The sequence below is a fragment of the Adiantum capillus-veneris genome, chromosome 14, assembly GCF_014529385.1.
Source record: "Adiantum capillus-veneris isolate H3 chromosome 14, ASM1452938v2, whole genome shotgun sequence".
Classification (NCBI taxonomy): domain Eukaryota; kingdom Viridiplantae; phylum Streptophyta; class Polypodiopsida; order Polypodiales; family Pteridaceae; genus Adiantum; species Adiantum capillus-veneris.
The window spans coordinates 130,578,300-130,592,627 of record NC_140944.1 but is presented as its reverse complement, the minus strand read 5'-3'; the positions used below and the strand labels follow the sequence as shown (position 1 = coordinate 130,592,627).

The 14,328-nt window shown below is 49.1% G+C and overlaps 1 protein-coding gene across 2 annotated transcripts in view; it reads right to left on the bottom strand.

The window, feature by feature from the left end:
• Positions 1-14,328, bottom strand: part of LOC147443117 (uncharacterized) — a 101,235-nt gene that overhangs the window by 13,936 nt on the left and 72,971 nt on the right. The window lies entirely within an intron of this gene.

Sequence of the window (14,328 nt, the reverse complement as noted above, 5' to 3'; positions counted from 1 at the left end):
ACGTCAAAGAGTGGGAACATGCGTGAACAAATACCCACTAAAAGAAGATGAGTGGCCTTTGTTAAGTAAATAAACTTTTTGACCCCAAACATGCTCCCACACTCACTCTCTCGACATGAGACGTAGCCCGCAGAAAGAGAAGAAAAAGAGACACTGTAACATCGTAGGAGCAATCCCGAGAGACCTCATAGATCTATGTGATGAGTCCACAGAGAGAGAGAGAGAGAGAGAGAGAGAGAGAGAGAGAGAGAGAGAGAGAGAGAGAGAGAGAAAGAAAGAAAGAAAGATTTTTAACGTCTATGTCAGGCCGAAATCGGCCTATGAGACAAATCAAATGTACATGGTGTGTATGTCATCCGTCTATCGGAAAGACAAATGAAACAAAACTGATATAAAACTGAACTGAATGTAGGTAGTGGAGTATCTGAGGAGGGATGGAGCTCTATCTCTAGGGGTATATGCATGTCTATATGCTCAATGTAGTACAATCATGAGAATGCATCAAGCTATCTAGCTCCATCCTGTACTAATGGGGGGATGTAAGATGTGGTACATGGGCGGGTCTGGTGCCAAGGCTACCCGGATGAAAGCTGTCGGGTCGGCCCTCATCTGAGCCACTCGCTCCTCAGTGGCGCGGCGCTCCCGGGCTCGGATCTCCTCGATCTGTCGGTGGTGGGAGCTCGCGCCCCTGTAGCCTGTGACTCGTGGTCGTCGTCTAGCTCAGCTCACCTCCACCTGTGGGAGTGTCACTCCCCTCTGAGTGTCTGGTGAGGGAGGGGCGGCAATCCTCTGAAAGAAGTCTGTGAGCTGCGACTGTCTCCCCTCTGTCTGTGTAGCTGTGTGTGGCTGTAGTAGTGTGTCCCGATGGCTCTGTATCTCTAGTAAGAAACGTCCGAGCTATCTCTGATCTCGAGAGTCCATGATCTCTCGGAGAGTGGGCTGTCCTCTGAATAAGGCCTCATACCTGCCTCTGATCTTAGTGTATGCACATCTACATACAAAGTGCTCCTCACTCTCCACCTCCTCTGTGCAGGCTCTGCAGACTCGCTCCTCCCTGGGAACACCAGTATGTCTCCCGATCTCAATCTCTAACCTGTGTGAAGCCACTCTCAGCTGACCAATCGCCACCCGTGAGCTATGTGGCATATATGTGTCCATGTAGCGTGGTCTCTGTATGAACCCCCCAGACAATATGGTGAGAAACTGGTCTCTGTAATCTGACATCCTCGTCCCCAAGCCAGGTGACTCCCAGACTCTCCTAGTGTATAGCTGCCACAGATCCTGTCTCAATACCAAGTTCCTCTCACTGCGAGAGAGGTGAACATATGGTGAGTGGGGGTCGTACTGGAATGGTGGTAGGCTCTCCATGTCAAGACCGTGTCCCTCAAACCATGCTCTGACCTGTGAGTACCATGCTCTCTCATGCCCACTCTCTGATAGCTGTATAGCTGCCTCAAATGCTCTATGAGTAAGTCTGTCAGGAGGTAGCTCTCTCATCCTCTGGATGAAGCAGACTGTCTGGAATAGTGCCTCTACAACCATAGGTGGTGTGGCGAGCTCGGCTCTAATAATGTCATGTGGCACTGTCTTCTTGCTGCGGAGCAAGTGTGAGATCATACATACCTGTGGCCTCTCAAGCTGTGTCCACTGGTCAGCTGTCAATCCTGGTGCCCATACTGCCGCCGAGTACATCAAGGCCGGGGTGACTAAGGTGTCGAAAAGCCACCCCTTCGTGCGGGGCTCCTGAAAGTGTGCCTGGTGGCATCTCCGCTCTAGCATGGCCAGAGCTGCATATCCTCGGGTGAGCCTGTCAGCAGCAGCCTGCCTCATAGTGAAGGGTCCTGGTAGGCTGGTGAATGTGATGCCAAGGTAGACATAGGAGGTGACTACATCAACCTGTCCTCCTGCTGCTGTGAAGGTGGCAGCGCTCCTCACTGCATTGGATGTGTGAAAGATCATAACCTTGGTCTTGCCAAGGTTCACAGTCAACCCCCTGTGTGTGCTGAATTCGTCCAAGGCCTCAAGATGGCGTTGCAAGCCCTCGGGTGACTCTGAAATCAACACAATATCATCAGCATATAACATGATGTGGACCGGAGTACCTGCCAAGTCGCTCCCCTCTCCTCCTGCTCGCAGTATGTAGTCGGAGATCTCGTCGATGTAGAGCCCAAAGAGTGTCGGGGAGAGTGGGCATCCTTGCTTAACACCAATGGTGCTAGCAATGGTCTCTCAAAAACCGCCTGAGCAACGAACTCGACCCGTCACCCTCTCGTAGAGAGCATATATGGCCCAAATCATCTCTGTTGGTACCCCAATGCTGTGAAGGCGCTGGAAGAGTCTCTCGCGTGGGACTGTGTCAAAGGCCTTGCGGAAATCCACAAAGCAGCAGTAAAGCCTCTTCTTCCGCGCCTTTGCCCCATCAATGAGGCAGCGCAGAACGAAGATGTGATCAGTGGTGGAGAAAGCTCGTCTGAAACCTGCCTGGCTTGGAGCTCGTAAACCCTCGATCTCTGCGTAGCAGCTGAGCTGTGCCTCAAGTACTGCTCCATATAGCTTGGCCATCGTGTGGCCAATCATGATAGTCCTGTAGTTCCCTGGGTCCAGGGTGTCGCCAGATTTGTGGATAGGCACTATGGTGTGCTGTGTCCACTCCTCTAGGAAGCCCTCCCCTATAGCCCGGTTGAAGACATGTGCAATCAACGGGGCTATAGTGGAGGCCGCATAAATGATGTGCTCACTCTGTAATCCAGTATGGTCAGCTGATCGTCTGTGCTGCATGCGGCGTATGGCCCTCTCTACCATCTCTGCTGTAAAGAAGGAGGAGCACGTGGGGCGTGGCTCGTGTGGCTGTGGGATAGGAGGCTGCCCTGGCACCTCATAAAGTCGCTCTGCATAATCATGCCATATTTGTGGATCCTCAATAGCTGTAGTCGGACGTGGCTCGCGCAGGGTGCGCCATGCCGTCGCGCTATCCATGCTCATGAATAGGCGGTATAGCTCAAGCTCCTGTGCCTCTTCGAATGCTCGCCGCTTTTGGCGTATCAGCGTCTTCATATGCCGTCTGGCCTCTCTCTCTGTGATCTCTCCTAAGGCTCGCCGTGCACGGAGGCGTCGGTATAGCTCTCTGCACTCATCATCATACCAGCGGTTCTGAGGCATAGTCCCGGGGGGGGGAGTGCGTCCTGTGTGAGTGGTGTGTGGAAAAGAGCTAATAGCTGAAGTGTGGAGAACGGAAGAGATATGTGATGTGAGAACTGAGAGTGGTGTGGATGGGTGAAGGAGGCATAGGCCATGCTCGACCTCGGCCGAGTAAAGAGAGGCTAGCTCATGTGTGAAATGGATGGTGGTGTGTGGAGTGTGTGCTGTGGAGCTGTGTGGGATGGTATCTCCGGTGATGGAGAAAGAGAGGTATGTGTGGTCGGCTCCGATGGGTATGGGTGGAATGGTGAAGGATGTGATAAGGTGTGTAGCCTCCCTGGGTCCCAGAATATAGTCGACTGTACTCCCCCCTCCCTCTGCAACTCCATGTGGCATACAAGTCAGGCCCCCTGAGGTGGGCCACTGGACCATCCCGTTATAAATAACGAGACGGTGCTGGGAGCCAAGTCGAAGTAGATGTCGTCCGTAGGCTGTGACTTGAGCTCTGTCTGCTGTATCTCTCATAGTAGCCTCCTCATCTAGAGTGTGTAGTGCCTCTGGGTCCTCGTGGTCATATGCCTCACACTGCTCACTGCGCGTACGAGCATTGAAGTCTCCCATAAGGAAGACTTCACCCAGTCTGGAGTACTCCATAATCTCCTCCGTGAGGCATGCGTACGGTGACTCCTGCTCAATAGGGGCGAATCTGGAGCCTGTGGGAGCAAAGTAGCAAAGGGCAATGTAGACGATCCTGTCTCGTGAGAGCTCGAGGCGAATCCACATGTAGCGGGCCTGTGGGTCCCGGGCAACAATCTGTAGTCTGCTGTGAAGCCCCTGTCTAAAGAGTATGGCCACTCCTCCTGAGCCGCGAGTGGTGTGCTGGCGCATACATCCCCGATGTAGAGACTCCCACTGGAATCCATGTATCCGTGGTAACCCTCTCTCTGGGCTCTCGTGTGTCTCTGTAAGTAGAATGATGTCTCGACCTCTCATCACCTCCTCAAGTCTCTCTGGGTGTGTCCATAGGTCTCCATTGCAATTCCAAACCGTGACATGAATCTCCTCGTGTGTCCCACAAGCCGCGAGTCCCTATGCGATGGTCTTGCCATCAATGATAACCCTACCATCTCGATATACTGCCTTCTTCCCTTCTTTGCGGGCTTGGTGGACTCCAGGCATGCACGCGCGACGGTGATCTTGTTGCATCTTTGTGAGGTCATCATCAAGATAAATCGGGGGGCCTTCTAGCCCTCTCAAGATGACCCTCTTTCGGAGGAAAGAAGTTCGAGACTCCTCGGAGGCGAATTGGAGGATGAGAGCTCTCTTCTTTGGATCTTTGCCGGCTCTCCAAACTTTGGAGAAAGGGATCTCTTCTTCCTTGTATCCCACTTTCTTGCATAAAGCTTTCCCATCGCTCTCGGGTGTAGACCCTTCTTCTTCTTTGATGCCGGTCACTCGCACATTGAGACGGCGAGCTTGTCGCATCTCCTCCTCCTCGATGGTTGTGTGTACGATGAGTACCTCATCTTTTTGGGCTTCCTCTCTTGCTACCTTCTTGATGTTCTTTTTGACCACTTCGACCCATCCTTCTTTGGTGGCCTCTAATTTGTCCTCAATGCTTGCGGTGAGGGCTTTGGTGATCTCCTCCTTGAGGGCTTCCTTAGCCTCCTCTTTTATCTCTCCTTCCTCGGGGGTGAGGGATGTGATGGAAGCATGAAGGAGATCGATTTGTGCCTTCATCTCTTCTTGCTCTTTCCTCCATCTCTCCCTCTCCTTCTCGTTCTCCCGTTCCCTTCTCTCCTTCTCCTCTTTGAGATTTTGGATTTCCGCTCTCATGTCCTCCTTCTCTTCGTTCCATAGCTTGATGAAGGTGGCTTTCTCCTCCTCCCATATCTCTCTCTCCATCCGCCATTCTTTCATGTCCTTCTCCAATTGTGCAAGCCTCTTGTTCGTGAGCATGAAGGTTGTCTTCATTGTCGATGTCGGCGTCTTGATGATGGGGGAAGACATGGTTGTCTTCGTAACTACCCTCTCTTCATATTGTGAAGAAGAGGGGAGAAGGGGAAGAGAGGGAGTACGTGTGTGTATGCGTGTATGTGTGTAGTGTGTGTGTGGGTATGTATCCGTGTGTGTGTGTGTGTGTGTGTGTGTGAGAGAGAGAGAGAGAGAGAGAGAGAGAGAGAGGCTGCGTGAGAGAGAGAGAGAGATGGCTGCGTGATGGGGAGTGAGGAGGGGCTGCGTGAGAGAGAGAGAGAGAGAGAGAGAGAGAGAGAGAGAGAGAGAGAGAGAGAGAGATGAAATGAAATGAAATGTTATATTAAGCGTCTTCAAAATGCCAAAATGACCTATGAGACCAAGCAGATATAATCCTCGTGGATCTAATACAATGCTTGCGTACAAAATCAAATGAAGTAAAATAAAAGCTAAAATGAACATAGTGTCCGAGGATGTACTGCATTGGCCGCTGAAGAATATCGTCAATGTCCGTGCTCAAAAAGAGAAGAAAAAGAGACACTGTAACATCGTAGGAGCAATCCCGAGAGACCTCATAGATCTATGTGATGAGTCCAGAGAGAGAGAGAGAGATGAAATATGAAATGAAATGTTATATTAAGCGTCTTCAAAATGCCAAAATGACCTATGAGACCAAACAGATATAATCCTCGTGGATCTAATACAATGTTTGCGTACAAAATCAAATGAAGTAAAATAAAAGCTAAAATGAACATAGTGTCTGAGGATGTCCGGCATTTGGCACTCTCCGAGGATGTACTGCATTGGCCGCTGAAGAATATCGTCAATGTCCGTGCTCATAAATAGTCATACTAGACATCTCCCATGCCGTGCTAAAATAGTCTTGATCCTCTTATGGAGCCGGACTTTGAAATCTGTTATGAAGCTTGCTCATTTGACTGTTGAGTCTCTGCTCTAAAAAAAATCAGTGATTTCCCTTTGTGAATGTCTCCTAGCGCTAGCAAAAACAACCCGAGGCATCTTTGATCCTGATATCTCACGACTCTAGCCAATGGTCCAAAGCCCTCTTTGATAGACAGTGAAAGCGGCCTCATATCTCATAGTACACTGGACAATGACATATGTGATGTAACTCTGTCTCTCGCTCTATATGACACAACTGGAAAATCTTGGCCTTTGCTGGTACTCTCCAAAATCTACCAATGTCAATCTCTAGATGGTGCGATGATGTTTGCATCTGACCAATAGCACATCATATCCCATGGCATAAATGAGTGTCCATGTAGAAAGGTCTGATCATATATCCCTCCTCAGTGAGCTGGAGAAGATGCTCTCTATAGAAAGCCATCTTCGTGCCAAGCTCTCGTGTCGGCTCTATCCATGTCCTCCTTGTGTCTTGTTGAATCAAATCCTGTGTGATGAGGCGGGTAATCTCAGTCCGTGTGAGGGACAAGGAGGGGTAGCGAGTACTTGAAGGGGGGTAGTCTGTCCATACCAAAACCATGTACCTGAAACCAGGATGTCATTTCTGCATACCAACAAGACGTGTCTCCCTGTGAGGCAAGCTGTCAAGAGAGCTCTAAAGCTAGGCGAGCATATCTATCTTTGGGGAGATCCCAAATACTGTGTATAAAAGAGACCGATCTGCTAAATGCCTCTATGACCAGCGGGGGTGTAGCAAGCTCTTCACAAATAATCTCATGTGGTACTAAGGCCTTGGCCCTAATCATCCGGGAGATCATAGAGACCAAAGACCTCTCCATACATCTCCATCCATCAATACTACCAGCTCAGCTATGATGGTCTATTAATGGTCCCCATATCTGCACCCCATGAAGCATAGATTAAGTAACCAATGTGTCAAATAGCCAAAGATTTGTTTGTTGTTCCTGAAACTGAATTTGCGAACATATCCTCTCCATCGTCCCCAAAGCTGCATTTGCTCTCGTCGGTCTGGTCTCTGTTGCTCTCCTCAAGGAGAACACTAGCTGTCCTATATAAAGCCATGACTCCCCACATCAGCTTTGTGGATACTCACATCTCCTGTAGTCTTTGCATCATTCAAGCTCTAGAAACCATATCTAATGTTTTGCAAAAATCCAAAAAGGTACGGTAAATCCTCCTACCATGTGATCACTTTCCTCGCTAACAAATCTAAGTGTCAATGTATGATCAAGAGTTGAAAAACCCCTCCTAGAACCTGCCTGGACTGATGCCCGAATGCCTGCTCTCTCTGCCCATCTACTCAGTTGCTGCTCAAGAATGGATGCATAGAACCTAGCTAGTGTGTGCCCAATCATTATAGTACGGTAATTCCCCAGTATCATGGGGTCTCCTGCCTTGAAGATAGGCACAATAGTAGACATGCTCCAAGTTTCCGAAAAACCTTCATACATGGCTCGGTTGAGCATTACTATAAGAAGCCCTGCAAGCATATCTCAAACTGCTCCGCCATCAATCCATGAGAGAGAGAGAGAGAGAGAGAGAGAGAGAGAGAGAGAGAGAGAGAGGTCTAATTAACGTCTTCTACGGTCTGAACTCGACTGCTCCATTCAAATCTGCCCCAAAGTTTCCTCCCGTTTGGAAAATGGACGTTGATCTTTGGGCTGTCCTTGCTACTGCCAACCAAAACCGTACCTGGGACATCTTGCAACCTTGCCTGCCAACCACCATTTTGTCCGTTCCAAGTTCATCACTGTCTGTCCATGGCCCCGTATGTGTGTTCCCTGGCCCTAGGCTACCGTCATATATCCCCTTGTTTCTATGGGGAGATTGGCTCACCTTCGCTCAAACCGATGCATATTCTTCTCAGAGCTTTTCACCCCACCCTCATTGATGTACACCATCTTACACTCCCACTATGATACCGGATGAAGATAGATAGATTAGGCACACCATGCATTGTATACCTGACACACTTAGTTTGCATTGTCAACCCCTAGACAAAGTTGTACCACCCTCTCTCAGCTATTGTGTTGTCTACTCCACTAAGTCACCCCACTGAGGTCCAGTTCTAGTTTCTAGCTTTTATTCTATTTTTGTCATTCAATTCGGGATGATAGATGAGCTTTAACAGTCGTACGTTGATATGTCTCATACATTTGGGCCTATTTTCACCAAGTTTGGGGAGACATTGGGGCCTCCCCATAGCCTACAAAAAGGAGGGCTCGGCCAAAGCCTCCTCAAGATTCAATTGCCCTCTCAGTGCTCAAGCTCTCAAGGTTCAAGCTCCCTCTCTAATCTCTCTAATTGTCTCAAGGCTCAATCCTCTCACAAGCTCCCTCTTTAATCTCTAATTGCTCAAGCTCGCTCTCTGTCTTACAATCCCTCTGTAGCAAGGCTACACTGTCACTGGCACAGGATTGGTAGTTAGTTACAGTTGGTTAGTTCACACTGGACAGACTCTCGCCTGGGCAGTGACACATGGAAAGTGATACGGATGGTGGTCTTGTGGACACCATGGCCAGATCACCACCACCTCAGTTTGGAGATAGGCTTAGCTGGATTGGGATATCTGCTAGCCGTTGGTGGCTTTTTAGGAGATACACGTTGTTGGGTGCATTTTTGACACTATAAATTTGTACATATGGACATGACGCCCAATGTCAAAAGGGTGTGTGGGATTTCTTTTCGTGGGGTTTTTCAGAGCAAGCACATGTACATGCAGAGCAAGTCACTTGCATAGCGTCAAGTTTCGAGTTACTGTATGTGCCTACTAGTGAGTTTTTTTGAAGTGAGACTTGTATATAACTTAAACTCATGTAAAAACTTAAAAAAGTTCAACCAAACTCCAGAATTTGCAGGTTTTAGCTCATTGTGTCTCCTTGATGGTTTCTGATGCAGTTTTTTCTCGCCTTGTCTACTCTACGTGTAGTCGTGTCAGGACAGCTCTCTGTTTGCGTCAATTTTGCATGTAGCAGCGTGTAGATTCGATTTCGGTCATCTTCAGCTTGCTCGCCAGCCATTTTCAAGCTTTTCTCAAGATTTAATGTACCCCAATTGGAGTTGTGCTCCTCAAGTTACGACTAGTTCTCTACAGGGTTATGGATATGGCAGCCTAGTGGCCAATTGTGTGCAGACAGAATGGGAGGGCATGTATCTGTGAATTGTGGAATTGATGTTGAAGTTGTGGGTTTGTGATGTTCAATTGTGAAAGGGGAGGCCCTTGTCTTCACATGCATTGGTCGGCATGTGCTGTAAATTCATGCTTTGACAAGGTTTTGTTCCTGTGTGCTATGGTCCTTTGGGTGGGCATGTGGCAAGGGAGCATAGGCCTTTTGGTTGGGGTTTACTAAGGGTGGTTTTGGTATACGTTTTGGTGTTGAGATTGAAGTTTCAATGCTCTTGGGCTATATAGCTATAGAGGTGTCCCACTTTTCTTTTGCCAAACAGAGTTTTGGTGCCCCCGCGGAGGAGTTACTTCAAGTGACCTTCAGTTTACAGGTTTCATTGACGTGATGACAAAGTTTCCGAAGTTTTATGGACCTTCAAATTACAAGTTTGATGGCAAAGTTTCCAAAGTTTTATGGTCATGTAGATGAAGATGCTTAGAACTTCATTGAGAAATTTGAGTTTGCTTGTTTGAATGAAAATAAAGAAGATCCAATGCTTATGCTGAATATTTTGTTCTTTTGCTTGAAAGAGGATGCAAGGACATGGTATGATGAGTATGAATCTTGGTTGAAATCGTCTCAACCTTCCCAAGTGATGACTTATAATGAGGTCAAAAAGGTTTTCCTTGAGAGGTTTAGGAAGGTAGAGGACCCAACGGATGTATGGTACTCCATTGAAGGGCTTGTACAGAGTGACAACCAAAGAGTAGATGCCTTTGTGCAACATTTCAATGATCTGTGGAAGAGATGGTGTGTTGCTTTGGGCAATGAGGTTCCTCTTCTTATGCTTAAGAAGAGAATGTTTATACAAAGCTTAAGGGCTGAATTGAGATTGAAGGTTGAACTTAAAAGACTAAAGACATTTGAGGATGCAGTTAAGGTTGCAAAGCATAAGGAATGGAAGAGAGATTGAGAGAGCTTGGATTGCAGGGTGATACGGAGCCCAAGGTTTCTCTATGCATTGATGTGGATACAAAGAAAGCCTCTAATGTAATATTGTATCATGATGGTTCTCTTGGGAAAGAGAGGAAAGCATATAATGAGGAGAAAGATGCTAAGATGAATGTACACATCATGCTATCCTTGTTGTTTATGCCACCCAATAGTGTTTTCACATGCGAAAGATGATGTTTCTACCAATGTGAAAGTTAATGAGAAGGAAAGGATACAATTAGTGAAGTCTTAAAGAATGATCACGATGAAAATCAAGTTGTGGATGCCAATGTTGATGTGTCCAATGTGAAAGATGAGCACGTAAATGATGTGAAAGTCGAAGTTAAGTATCCCTCTCTTTTATGTGAAGTAGTTGAGAATGATTTGCAAGTCAATGAGGATACTTATATGGAGTGAATGATGTGAATGAAGAGCTCTCTCAAATGCATGCTATTGTTGGGTCTTTTCTGATAAATGATGATGCTATTGAGCATCTTGTGGACCTTGCTAATGAGGAGATTGTCCATGAGGACTCTTGTGATTGCATTTGTAGTGATATATGTGTCCATCCCTTGGTTGATAAAGAGAATATTGAGGTTTTAGAGGATATGAAACATGATGGAGATGCTTTTGCCATGCCTCATGTGAATATGGTTGATGCTACATTGCTTGATCCTCTTGTTGAGGAGCCTAATTTATGTATGAAAGATGGATTACCTATCAAGCATGGTGTGGTTGAATCGATGGATGGAAGCTTGGTGAAGAGTGGGAATAATGAGATGGATATGCATAAGAATATCCAAATGGCTGAGGTAAAAATTGAAGACCTTTTGGGTGAGATGTTAAAAGCTTCCATGCATGTTGTAGTAATGAAAGGGTGTCTTTATGTGGTATCTCTTGAGAGTACTTTATGCTTAACAAGGATTTGGATTAAACATATGGTTTATGCTTTGATATTTGAAGTGGAAAAATTGATTTGGCTGATGCTTTATCATGAGTTTTTTGCTTATGTTATAAGGCCTTTTGATCCAGGCAGACAACATGTTTATGCGCCCGCTGAGCATGAATGCTCTAGCAGACTGAGGGTTTGGAAAACTATGTTGGGCGCATTTTTGACACCCCGTTTTTTGTAAATTTGGACATATGGACATGACGCCCAATGTCAAAAGGATGTGTGGGCTTTCTTTTTGTGGCTTTTTTTTAGCTTAATAGCTGCCCATGTCTCAAGGGAGGGTTTGTGAGTGTCTGGTCTGCAACCCTAGTATGCCACGTCACCAAGTTGTGACATTCACTTTGTTTGTGATCATTGCACTCTCTCTCTCTCTAAAGGACGGAAGGCTCTCCCTTCCGTAAGTAAAAGGAACCCTTGAGCACAGTTTGAAGCACTCATCTTGAGCAAGATCAACATTCACTTCCGTTGCACCTTACATTGGTATCAAAGCTTTGACAGTTTTTTGTATTCAAGGAATTCACATTGTTTCCTGATTGTCCGTTTTGTCAATCGCTTTTACATGTTTCTTCCTTGGTATGACACAGTCTCAGAAAGAGCACGAGCAAGATTATACATCAAGCATCGGCATTTCCGTTGTGATTTGCCACAGTTGATAGGTTTAGGTTGAAAGGTCAAGTTTCGATCCCACTTTTTGCGTGTGTTTGGTGAACGGTTTGGCACTCCGTCACTTTGTTTATATGCATTGCATGCACAGTCATTTAGGAAGAATAGTATTTTTCCAGTTACTCTACATGGAATGGGTATGATTATGATTTTGTGTAGGAAGTGGTTTCAAGAATTTTCCTCCTCGAGTTCTTCTAGTACGCGAAAAAACTGCGCGCTCGCTTCTGCTGTGCCTCTTCGCTCCCCCCCCCCCCCCCCCGTCAGCGCTGCCCGTCGCTGTTGGCCTCCCAGCTGGCTGCTCCCGCCTGCCCTCAACCCCCACTACCCCCCCTCAGGCTGTCCTTGTCCGCCCGCCTTCAGCCCCTGCTGCCGCCCCCACCCTCAGCCCCCGTTGCCGCCGCCCGCCCTCAACCCCACCTTTTGTGCACTACATACCCGCTTGCATCAGCCTGCCATAAAAAAGAAAAGGAAAAATCCCCCCCCCCCCCCGCCTCGGCCCGTTTGTCCGCCTGCTGGGGTCCTTCCCTCGATTACTCCTTGCAGTTCGGCACTTTCGGCAGTGCTTCAATTCCTTGGAGCAGTGTTGACACGCCCAATTGCAGTGCCATCCCGTCATCTCTTTCTTACGCCACAGCAGTAGACACAGATGGAGGCTCCAGCTTCACCACAGAGGGACTCGCCAGAAGCCCCCTCGCTCGACCCCGCTGAGCCCACCATTCGACTTGCTCTCTCGACTACAGAGCAAGCGAGCCTTGCCGCACAGGTAGAGCGATTACAGGCGACCTCGGTCATCTGCAAGATTCTCGGCACCCGACCTAGCAGAGGAGAGCTACGAGACCTTCTCGAGGCCCGCCTTCTCGCAGAGGTGGGCAAGATCTTGGATGTCCAGATTCTCGGACGGGGGTACTATTAGATCGAGTTCGAGACCTCCGAGATGGCTTCCAAGGTCATAGCTATGAGTCCACTGGCCATTCGAGCATCACGCGCCCACTTTCGACAGTGGCAACATGGTTTTGACCCGACTTCGGATGTTCTAGTAGAGGAGGCAGACATCTCCATCTCAGTCTGCTTTCCGGGTTTACGGAGGGAGTACCTACCACTTCTTTCCAGGATTGGCTCCGCCATCGGGACTGTCCTGGAGACATCTCGTACGGCAGCATCAGTAGCTGCCAAGGCGGCTGGCATCCCCTCAGTTCGAGTTTTGGTTAGAGATACCCACATGCTCCCGAAGGTCATCCTTCTGCCTGAGGTGAGTGGGGGTTGGTTTAGACAGAGTGTGGAGTACTCGGGCCTCCCGAACCAGTGCTTCATTTGCCGACAAATGGGCCACCTTGCGAAGGCCTGTCCACGGAGGAGGCCACGACCTGCACCTCAACCTCAGCCCCAACCTGCCAAGGCTAGGCCGCAGCCTCAGACAACGGCACAGCGCACAAATTCAGAGCCACCCCCCGAGCCTGGGGCTCCAGCGGAGGAGGGGTGGCAGCAGGCTCGTGGCCGTCGACGCCACGGGCCACAGCGACAGCCTGGTACTCAGAGTGGCCCTCAGGTGCCTACTCAGCAGCAGTGGGTTCCCACGGGGAACCGCTTTGGTCCTCTTGAGCAAGAGGAGTCCCCTACGCCAACCTCCACCTCCGCTTCACCCTCGACAGCCGCTCCCCCTTCAGAGTTCCCCTCCTCCTCATCCTCCCTCCCACCCTCTCCTCCCGTCGCCTCTCCACCTCGCCCCTCTACCTCTGTCACCCCACCCCGCTCGTCTTCTCCCGCGCTCCCCCCAGCTCCTTCCCCCCCCCCTCCTGCTCCAGTTCCACAGTCGACTCAGGAGACTGGTCCCTCGCCGGCGGCTAGGAGATCTCTTGGCAGCGCCTTTGCCACGAGTCGCCTAGCGAGAGAGGGTCAGCCGTTCTTGCGGCCCCCTCTGCAGATTCAGACATCTTTCCTTGCAGCTATCCCTCGTGGTCTGACGAGCATTGACCTCCGATGCCGTTGGGACTTCTTCGACTACGGGTTCACTCGCTTTCTCGGCGATCCCGCAGCAGACCACGAGGCAGCCTGCTTCAGGGTCCATGCTTTGTTCCTCGCCGCTAGGGGGACAGAGGCCTTGGACTCAGCAGTTGGTTTCTCCTTCCCCCTCTGTGGTAGGGCCGAGACAGAGTGGTCCCTTGACTCAGTTGTGGGATGGTTACACAGGTTCTCGAGTTCTCTCATCACATGGGAGAACTTGGAGTTACAGATTTGCTACAGACTTTGTGGCCACTGGCCAAGTTTGCGGTGACACCCCCAGACTCAGCAGGATGTAGGCACATTGTGGTGTACTTCTTTGCTGATACGCAGTGTTTGCCTTGCTATGTATACATTCATGAGGACTCCTGGACATAGGAGGTTGCTTTACGCACGGCTCGCTCAGCTTGGGCTTGGGCTAGGCACTCATTGCAGTCTCGCCTATCTAGAGGACGCTCGGATGCGGATTACTCCCCATCCAAGCCAGCCTCGAAGCCGCAACATTTTGACTCTCTCACACCCCATGAGGATCGTCTCGTGGAACGTGCAGGGACTAGG